Genomic DNA, 11,843 nt, shown 5'->3' with positions numbered 1-11,843 from the left:
TTTCTAATCCTAAGTGGTGCAAATAATGTTTGTTTTGGGCTATGAATGTGTTATTTTTGACATATGCATTAAAGTATTAATTAAGTACATATTAAATGGCATTGTAATAAAAAAATGGATAGCCTAGTTACTAGGGTTGTATGTGTGATTTCGTGTGGGCTGGGTTTGAAACCATGGGAGAAGAAAAGGGTTTTATTTTCATTTTCTTTTGCTGGACCAAGAGAGAGAGATAGCGACATGTGTGAGAGAGAGAGGCGGTCTTTGCAAATATTTGAGGGAGAAAGGGAGTTTTTTTTCAGATTTTCTTAGGGTTTGTTGCTCAAGAGAGTCTTCTAGATTTGTATGTCGCCTTTTCAAATCTTTATATGTCCTGAAATAGTCTCCTAATGCCTAGCTTGTAAAATTTAGTAGTGTGGTTCAACAATTTGGTATGACTTGAAGTTAGGTAGATCATTCAATCTTTTACCGTCACTTAAGTGTTGGATGTGTCTATTTGATAGTATATGTTGATGACATTATTCTTATAAACAGTGACCACTGTGGCATCTCACAGATGAAACAACACCTTTTGCAATCATTTTCAAACCAAAGATCTTGGCAAACTCGTATACTTCTTGGTTATTGAGGTAGCACAATCCAACGATGATATTATTATATCTCAAAGGAAGTAAGCATTGGATATTTTGGAGGAAACTGGATTGACGAATTCAAAACCTGTTAACACTTTCATGGATCCTAAGACCAAACTCCTGCCAAATTAGGAGGAGCCTATTTCAAATCTTAAAAAATATAAAAGATCAGTTAGGAAATTAAATTTCCTTATAGTTATTCGTCTTGACATTTCCTTTTGCAATCAATGTGGTGAGCCAATTTCTCAATTCCCTGTGTGAAGATCATTGGATTGTGGGCATATGTATATTAAAGTAAATTAAAGGATATCCTATAAAAGGTTTGTTATATGGTTTCAATAATCATACAAAAGTTGTTTACTATTCAGATGCTGATTTGGCTAGATCTCCTTCTGATAGAAGTTCTACCTCCGGGTATAGTGTCTCCATTACGGGTAGCTTGATTTTTTAGAAGAGCAAGAAACTAAGTGTTATGGCAAGATCTAATGTAGAAGCATAATATATTATGGTCTTAGCTACTTGTAAACTTGTTTGGCTTAAGCAATTACATAGAGAGTTACAATTTGGAGATGTCACTTAAATGACACTTATATGTGACAATCAGACAACTCTTAATATCAATTTTAATCCTGTGAAAGGACCAAACACATTAAGATTGACTATCATTTCATTTAAGAAAAGGTTGTATTTGAAAATATCAAGAGTGAGTTCGTTAACTTAAGTAATCAGTTAAAAACATTTTCAGTAAATCTTTAAGGAAAGCGAGAATTGATTATATTTCTAACAAATTTGATATATGCACCAACTTGAAGAGGAGTATTAGATATATTATATTTTATGCTAATTAGGAAAACGTAGACTTTTTCTATTATTTAATATATTGATAAATATTGTTTTTAACGATATCTTCTATTTAACATATTTTTTATTATTATATATAAGTGTATCATTCTTCGTTATAAATGTATTACTCTGGGTATCTTTTAAACATAACAAGATTGTACCTAATTTTTTTATATTCAACGTCTAAAGCTTACCTTCTCAATTCTACAAACAAACCTATTATTTCCTTCTTAGCTTCTTCATCCAATATCTAATGCCCTAAATGGCTTAGCAACCAAATACACCAAAGAAATATTTAAAACCAAAGCGCAATAATAATAAGAAAATGTTCAGTCAATTCATTCATGCGATAGAAAAGATTTTTTTTTTAATTCATTCTTATATGGATTTAAAGTATACTACCGACATACTATATTAAAAATAGAAATTTTTTATGTGCATAATCAGAAGAGATTAAAATCACATGTTTCTATTTTATTTCCAATATTTTTTCAAGTACGATAACGTTAATACTTTTAATTCCATTAATCTTAATTGTGTCAGGAGCGGCTGCAGCGGATGGGTTAGTGTGGAATAACAAACCAAGAGAGTTTTTAATACGAACGTGTGCCTTTTAATTTCTACTCAATTAAACTTACCAAGCAATTAATAAAGACAAATAAAGAGAGTAAGGTTGAGAGAAATTTGCACAGATGATTTTATCCTGGTTCGGATCTTACCAATCCTACGTCCAGTCGTTTATCTCAAAGCAAGATAAACAATTCACTAATCACAAAACAATTACAAATTACAATCACAAAGAAACAATTTGTAAAAGTTTAGAAACCACCTCTCTTGATACCACAAGAGATGAACCTACACCTCCTTTGAGTCTTCACAAAGGATGAACACCTCCTCCGAATACTTCACGAAGGATGAACTTCCTCTTCCGAACACCTCCTCAGACACACCAAGGATGAACCGGCTATTTCCTCTGTCACCGTAGCAGCACTTCACCAGCTCTACAGACACGAGTTTCACAAGTCGAACAAGAGCACACAATTCTCAAGAGTTTCTGAGTATTTGAGCACAAGGGAAGAGTTTCTAATTGATTGTTAATCTTGAGAGGAAATGAGAGTCTATTTATAGACTCATCCAAAGGCTCTTCCATTTTTCGTTTTCAGCCTTTCTCACTGTGTTAATCGATTAACTTAAGTTGTTAATCGATTAGTCACTAAAAGACAAAACAACGGATAGTCCAACGGCTCAAAAAACGGCTAGTTTTTCAAACGGACACTTTGTTAATCGATTAACAGCCTCTGCTAATCGATTAACGCTAATCGATTAACAGCCCTTGTTAATCGATTAGCATGCAGTGCTGTGCTTCTCCATTCGTCTTTAGAACAATCGATTACTGACCTCTTTTAATCGATTAGCACTGCACAGTTTTTGCTTCTTGGTGCATTTTTACATCACTTTTGAATGCATACATAAAACCACTAATTTCCTATGTTCATACAGTTATTACAAAAGTTACAAGTCTTCAAAAATCATTCTTTATGAGTCTTGGTTGTTCTTGACTTGATTTGGACATCATCAAAACTTCATCTTCATCATTTTGCTAATAATCTCCCCCTTTTTTATGATGATCAAAAACTTCTTGATTTAAAGCTTTTGGTAATAATCTGTATTTAAAACACAACTTAAGGAAGAAACAATTGTTAGTGAACTTAGAAATAAGTTTAAGGCTTTAAATATTTCTCCCCCTTTTTGATCATTATTAAAAAGTGATGTATAATTGCTCCCCCTAAATTTATTAGAAATTATACTCCCCCTTAATAAAAGGATATATGCATAGAAATATTAAGGAAAAACAACATACATTTTATCAAAGACAACATGCACACATTCTTCTATTTCAAATGTTTAAAGCAAAAACATTTTTAAAAAAAATTCTTAAATATGAAACATTTGGTACCCAACTATTTTGTATGGGTCCTTTGGGTTAGATTTAGAAAAAAGAAATCATTTTATAACCCAAACATATCTACCACTTGGAACACCATAATGCTTAATTTTACATTTGTTAGATGTATGGCCCTTTTTCATACAATAAAAGCATGATACAACATTTGTGTTCCTATAAGTTGTTCCTTTTTCTACCCAAGTTCTACGGGTTCTATGATTATGTTTATTTTTAATTCTAGGAACATACTTATTTTTAACAACCTTATTTTCATTATTTTTACTACATTCTCCTGAGGTTGTTTCATCTAGTAGTTTCTTATAATTAACACAAGATGCACATTCATCACTACTAGTATATTTACCTTTTTCATAAAATAAAATTTTATTTTTCAAAGTTTTATTTTCATCAATAATAGTTTCAAAATTTGTTTTTAAATTTTGATTTTCTTCAAGAGTATTTTCAAAATTCAATTTTAACTCTTTGAAATCCTTTTTCAATTTTTTGTGAGCAAGATCTAGTTTTTCTGATTCTATCAATAATTCTCTATAAGTTTCATGTAATTCATCTTCATCAATATCATCAGAATCATCAGAATCGCTAGAGGTACTTACTTGACTTCCAACTATATCGTCATTTACCACTAAACAAATATATGCTTGCTCATCAGAATCACCCATACTTGATGTTGTGCTTGATGAAGAGCTTGAATTATTCTCTTCCATGATTAAAGTATTCGTTTTAGCACACCCAATTTCATCTCCGCCTTCATGAGTTACTCTTAAAGTTTCCCACATTTCTTTAGCGCTTTTACAGACAGAAATCCTGTAAAACTCATTAATAGTTAAAGGAGATGAAATAATGTTACGAGCTCTTACATCATTACCAAATTTTTTCTTATCTTCAGCAGTCCATTGGTCACGGGGCTTTGGTTCCTGCATATTGTTAGTTGGAACAAAAGGACCAAATGCAACAACATCCCAAATATCTATATCAATAGATTCCATAAAAATTTGCATTCTGACCTTCCAAAATGCGTAATTTTCACCTGTGAATAGCGGTGGTCTATTGATAGAAGCACCCTCTGCGAATGTTTGATACGATCCCGCCATTTGAATGACTATCAAAGCAAGCTCTGATACCAATTGTCAGGAGCGACTGTAGCAGATGGGTTAGCGTGGAATAACAAACCAAGAGGGTTTTTAATACGAACGTGTGCCTTTTAATTTCTACTCAATTAAACTTACCAAGCAATTAATAAAGACAAATAAAGAGAGTAAGGTTGAGAGAAATTTGCACAGATGATTTTATCCTGGTTCGGATCTTACCAATCCTACGTCCAGTCGTTTATCTCAAAGCAAGATAAACAATTCACTAATCACAAAACAATTACAAATTACAATCACAAAGAAACAATTTGTAAAAGTTTAGAAACCACCTCTCTTGATACCACAAGAGATGAACCTACACCTCCTTTGAGTCTTCACAAAGGATGAACACCTCCTCCGAATACTTCACGAAGGATGAACTTCCTCTTCCGAACACCTCCTCAGACACACCAAGGATGAACCGGCTATTTCCTCTGTCACCGTAGCAGCACTTCACCAGCTCTACAGACACGAGTTTCACAAGCCGAACAAGAGCACACAATTCTCAAGAGTTTCTGAGTATTTGAGCACAAGGGAAGAGTTTCTAATTGATTGTTAATCTTGAGAGGAAATGAGAGTCTATTTATAGACTCATCCAAAGGCTCTTCCATTTTTCGTTTTCAGCCTTTCTCACTGTGTTAATCGATTAACTTAAGTTGTTAATCGATTAGTCACTAAAAGACAAAACAACGGATAGTCCAACGGCTCAAAAAACGGCTAGTTTTTCAAACGGACACTTTGTTAATCGATTAACAGCCTCTGCTAATCGATTAACGCTAATCGATTAACAGCCCTTGTTAATCGATTAGCATGCAGTGCTGTGTTTCTCCATTCGTCTCTGGAACAATCGATTACTAACCTCTGTTAATCGATTAGCACTGCACAGTTTTTGCTTCTTGGTACATTTTTACATCACTTTTGAATGCATACATAAAACCCCTAATTTCCTATGTTCATACAGTTATTACAAAAGTTACAAGTCTTCAAAAATCATTCTTTATGAGTCTTGGTTGTTCTTGACTTGATTTGGATATCATCAAAACTTCATCTTCATCATTTTGCTAACAAATTGTACTTTTATAAAAGAATTATTTGAAAGAGAGAAAAAGAGACTGATAAATGGAGAACAGGTTATTTTAATCATTGGAGAAATATGTGCGTTTGATATGATATGCATGAATTATTGAGTATATCTAGTACACGCGTTATATTAATGAATCAATTTATTATAATTTGTGGAACAACCACGTTGAGATTTTCAATTTGATACACATGCAAATCTAGGGTCTTTATCTTTGATTGACAGTGACTCATGATTATACAATTGAAATGCAAATATGTAAGTCTTAAAATGGTCGAAAAATTGGATAATGGTCAGTATAAAAATTGAAACCACAAAGTCACAGGTATTTTTTATTTATTTTAATATGTAACATGATGGAGTAAAATCATAGAGATTCTTAAATTTCTATAGTATGATAAATGTTTTAATAAAAACACACTTAAATGGTGGCACTTGTCACCTTGTTAGCATATTATCTTGAGATTTTTAAAACACCCTCGTTAGCTTGTTACTTTTGGAACTTTCTCCACTTATATATAAAAGCATTACCTTATCTATTTGTCACCTCATTACACTGTTTATTGGCTTATTGTGAACGGTGTGATAATTGTGTTTTAGATTAAAAATAAATATCTGGACTTATTTAAATTTTAAAAAAAATATTATATATAAGTTTTCTTATTTAGACCAACACTATTTGTATTCTAATTTGAATAAAAAAGAGAGCAATAATAAATACAATTTTTTATTTATTTTTAAAAAGAATTCGGTTTTCACAAGTAAACATATAAAAATAAAGTCAGTATATTTTAGTAATTTTCATTGAGTTTAAATTCTGATTAAATTACATAAACTGGATTCCGACGTGAATACTTTAGATATTTATGCATATAATATCAGATGAAACACTCAAAATTTAAACAGAATAATAAAACATTTGGAATTTCTAAAATTTCTTTAAAAGTAAACACACAAGAATAAAATAAAAAAGAAATTCAAAAAGAAATACGAAGAACTAAAATTTAAAATAATTGAATAAAAATTTGAAAATAAGACAAAAAGATAAGTTTGAAAAATTAATAAAATATTTTAGTAATATATATATATATATATATATATATATATATATATATATATATATATATATATATATATATATATATATATATATAACGGGACATGACATTTTATTCTATTGGATAAGCGATGGTAACGACACTCAAAAAGACAAAAATAAATAAAGGATAAAGACAAATTAGTACGATATACAATTAATATCATCTACAATTTATGACTTTTACAGCCAATATAAGAGAAAAAGAATATGTTACAAAAAAATGTTAAAGGTTGAGGAATGGATTGGATCAAGAAAGCAGTCAGTTTCTTCTCTTTTATCATGTGCAAGTTGGAGATGTGTGAATATCTCGGATAAATTAAATCGAGAATAGGCAAGGAGGAAGAGCTTTGGTAAATATGTTAGCAAAAATTGGACAAACAAACGGATAGCAACTACTTAGGACTCGATTGAGCTTTCTTGTGGATAAGATGATCATCAATTTCTGGATTCCTGTGGACTTTTTTAGAACAACCTTTAATATATTTAAGAACTTTCATCATTTCTGTTATTGGGGATGGATGATTGAACCGTTAAAAAATATCGTAATTTTATAATATTTTCATTCTAATGTTTTAATGTTTAAAGTTGAATGTGATTTGTAAGATATGAAAGATATATTATTATTTCAATAATCTTTAATTTTTATTCGGATAATGGTCTTGATCCAAGACTAGAGCTGTCAAATGAGCTCTTTTAATAAGATTTGGCTCTAGTTTATGTGGGTTGGGGTCAAAAAAGTCCACAAGACAAAAAAAAACTCTTTATTAAAAAAGTTCACAGGCTAAAATCCCTTAAAGCCTTATAGGACAGGGCCAACCCATGGGCTTTCTTTTTTACAAAATTTAACGCCCAGAAACATAATATCATCATACAAGTAATCACAAATCATGTGTATTTTTTATTTTCATTTTATCTTTGTTAGTAACAACTTATAACCATAATTGATTCATGTGTAATTATATTTTTTTGCCAATAAAATTAATTTTCTACTTATAACTATTTCTATATTAATTAGTTTAATAATAATGCTTTTATACAATTATTCCTTAATTTCCAAATTTTGTTTTGATAATTTTTTCATCTTAATTTTGGTTTGTAAATTTGACAGTTAAGAGATATCAACATAAAATAGGTTTAAAAGTTAAAAAATTTAATTTAATTTGTAAAATTTTGATGGACTAATGAATTTATTTATAGATGGTAATCTATTTTGTCAATAGTTTAAATCAATATCATTCGATTAAGATTTGTGATCAAAATTACAATTTTTTTAATTGGTGTGAACATGTTAAAATTTTGACTTAATAACTTTTTAACTTTTTTAATTTTCCAAATTTAATAAAATTAATATTTATTATTTATAAATTTATATAATTCTTTTAGAGTTTTTTTATGAAACGTATAATTTAGTCAATGACATCAATTTATATATTTTTATGTCTTTTCATATATTTTATATTATATTCATTTGTCTTTTTTATTAGTTTCTTATTAAGAGACATTGATGTAATTTATTTATTATTATAAATGTTTAATTTTTCCTTAAAAAAAAAAAAGAAACTATTAATAAACAAAAATATTTTTTGTTGTTTTATGAACCCATAAGGAATGACATTGCTCCTACGTATATCCATTTATGATGGACAATCAGGGATCGCATAGTTCTTTATGTAGAAAAAGGTTTGTGAGTTTATATTTTAAAAATGATTATAGATTGATTTAGATTTTTGAAAAGCGAACCCAACAAAGATTTGATTTAACAAGATTGACATAAAGATCTCGTATTTTTTTATTATTTAAGAATGGTGGGAAAAAGAAAGAAACTGGCCATAACCCGACACATACTTATAAAAAAATTTATGATTAAAAAAAACATTATTTGTATGTAGAAAAAATAATACCTTATGTGTGAGAACTTATTTTTCTCTATCATCTGTTTCTCTCTTTTTATTATTTCTGCATGTTTCTCCTTCTCTTTTTTTCGTCCTCCCTTTTCTATGGCAGAGTGCGTATTTATATACACACATTGTAATATTATGATAATCTTGTCCTTAATTGTGAATTAATTGACAATGAACAAAATAGGGAAAAAAATGGTCTTTGTTGCTAGAAAACGAATTAAATAATATTCAAAACATTGATTATCAATATTGTCAAAAAATTTGTCCATTTTAAAAAAAAATCATATTTTCCTCTTTAAAAGCAACTCACGCAGCAAATTATATTAATATACTATTTTAATTACTGTTTATAATTATTAGCACAATATTGATTCAAAAAATTACCATATTAAACTAACATTTCAAAAATATTGTATTCGGTATTATAGTTATTATTTTATCCCTTTTTACCCACCATTAATTATTATTTTCTTACTCTTTATTTTTAATTATTTACTTACCCCGACGAAATTGGGTGTTGACAATTATTATAATTTTTATTTATTTTATATGTTAATAATTAAATATAATAATAATTTTAATTTTAGTGTTATAAATTATAACATTATATTTATTTAAAAATATTGTATCTATTATTTAACTACTTTTTATTACAATCGGCTCAATTATGATAAATAATTCAATATAAACGATCTTTGTTGGATAAAGATAAGTGTGATTTTAAAATATTAATTTAATCTAAAAGATTAGAAAAAATCTGATTTTATAATGGCTAGGATTACATCTAGATCTTGTATACTAACATATATGATATTTATAACAATTTTGCCTAATAAGGATTTTCATTAAAAAGTTAGTTCTTTTATTACGTGAAATTAATTTTAAACTTTATAAAGTTTGTGGTTTAATTTTTTAATGTATATATATCTATACAAAACATTCAACAAAAGAATTTTATATGACAAACTAAAAAAAATAAAAATTTTAAACCGATATTAAAAATTCATCCAATCAGTATATTTGAATTTAGTGGTAAATATGTTTTTAGTCCTTAAACTATCAAGCGAATTTGTTTTTAGTCCATCTTTCAAGATAAGCTACATTTTGATCCTTCTACTTAAGGAAACCATAATTTTCGTCCTCCAAAACTAACAACGTTAAAAATCAGCTGAGATGGCCAACGGTAGTGTGCCACATCATATTTTTTTCTGACACACAATCAATCTTTCCAGCTTTTCTCCTTCCCTCACTGGAGCTTCTCCTTCCTTGCATCTTCGTCCCATCCACCGCCCTTGTCAACTCTTTTTCCACCTCGCCATCTTCGTCCCCGTCCACCGCACGTCTCCTTCATGGCACAACTTATATGTTTGGGAATAAAAGTAACCAACTTTCCATCCATTCACAAGCAGAAAAAGAAACCCAATGAAAAATTAACCAAAATTGAAGGGACAAATTGTGGAATTGGATCACGAGTCTGATTGAAAGAAATCCCACAAATTCAATTTCACAGAAACAAACAAAATAAGAATAAAAAACAGACCTTTGGGGAAAAAAACCTAATTTGCATATTGGGGGCAAAAGCAACCTCTCCTTCAATTGAACCCGTGAATTGGGAGAGTGAGCTTTCAAATGATTCTAGTGTAATTAACATGTCACCACGGTAGATTTTGAATGAAAATGCAAATTATGCACGCATCGTTACCGATTCCGAGATTGAGCAAAGCATAGAGCGAAGCGATTTGCGAATGAGCGTCTTCCAAATCGAGCATTCCGACGAGAGGAGTTTAAATCAATATCAGACAGATTCTCCAACCTCTTCTCCGACCTCTCCTCCTTCTCTGCATGGCTAGCCACCAAGCTAAAGTCACCAACGTTTCCTTCGTCGTTGCCATGGTGGCGATAACGGTAGTTGAAGGTGTCGCCACAGCTGACAGCATCGAAGATCAAGCGACAGAGCACACACAAGTTTGGAAGAAAACACCTAAGAGAAGAATGTTCAGAAGATGCAAGGAAGGAGACAGCGCGGAGGGAGAAAAGCTGGAAAAAATTGACTGCGTGTCAGAAAAAAAAATAATGTGGCACACTACCGTTAGCCACCTCAGCTGCTTTTTAACACTGTTAGTTTTGGAGGAAGAAAATTATAGTTTCCTTAAGTAGAAGGATCAAAATGTAGCTTAGTTTGAAGGAGGGACTAAAAACAAATTCGTTTGATAGTTTAGGGACTAAAAACATATTTAACCCTTGAATTTAAAATCTATCCATAATTAATATTTCAAATATTTATATAGATATCAGAAATCGATTATTGAAAAATCGAATTTTGAACTGTTAATTTTATAATTTCTTTTTTGAAAATTTTTTCATTTTCTTTTAAATAAAAATTTTCTTTTTTAACTTTCCAAAATAATAAAATTATATATTTAAAATATACTTATAATTAAAAAATTATTTTAAATAATTTTTTATAAAATCAATATTTATACATTTATATTTAATTAAAAAGATATTAAATATCATATAAAATTTGGAAATTATTGAACTTCTAAAGTAAATAAAAGAAATAACTAAAAAATATTAAAACTGAATTAATTTAGTTTGGAGGCTAGCCCCATCCTAACCCTACCCCCAACCCACTTTATGTGGGGCTTTAGGGTTTGGGGCTTTTAAAAAGCCCCCTATTCAGTGGGCTAGAAAATTGGGGCTTGATTTTAGAAGGGGTTAGGGTCAACCCATGGGTCAAGGGCTCAAATGACACCGCTATCCTAGACATTATATACTACCTACATGTCCAAGAATATGACTGCTTGTTACACTAAACATGACATAGAAAATAGTCAAATATTATGGAGTAAATTTCATATACGAAAATTAATAAGTTAAAGATCAATGAAGTCTAACCTTTGGATAGATTATTTTAATTTGTCGTTCTTTGGGCCTACATACAACTCTAATTAAATTTGAAACATATGTTAATATATTAATATCATAATGAATTGATATGAAAGAATGTAATACTGATGTTTGTAATAAAGATTTCAAGTCAGGTTTCATCTTTCTATACAGGGAATGAAACCATACAACTTGACATTCTCTTGGTATAATAACCATCACTTGCCAATGGCCTTTATCATGAATCACAAATAGTGAGTCGATTAATTAAATTTGCATAAAATTGTACAATAAGTAACACATACCCA

This window comes from Vigna angularis, chromosome 9, assembly GCF_016808095.1.
Source record: "Vigna angularis cultivar LongXiaoDou No.4 chromosome 9, ASM1680809v1, whole genome shotgun sequence".
Taxonomy (NCBI): domain Eukaryota; kingdom Viridiplantae; phylum Streptophyta; class Magnoliopsida; order Fabales; family Fabaceae; genus Vigna; species Vigna angularis.
The sequence above is the reverse complement of the archived record's forward strand: the minus strand, read 5'-3'. Positions refer to the sequence as shown.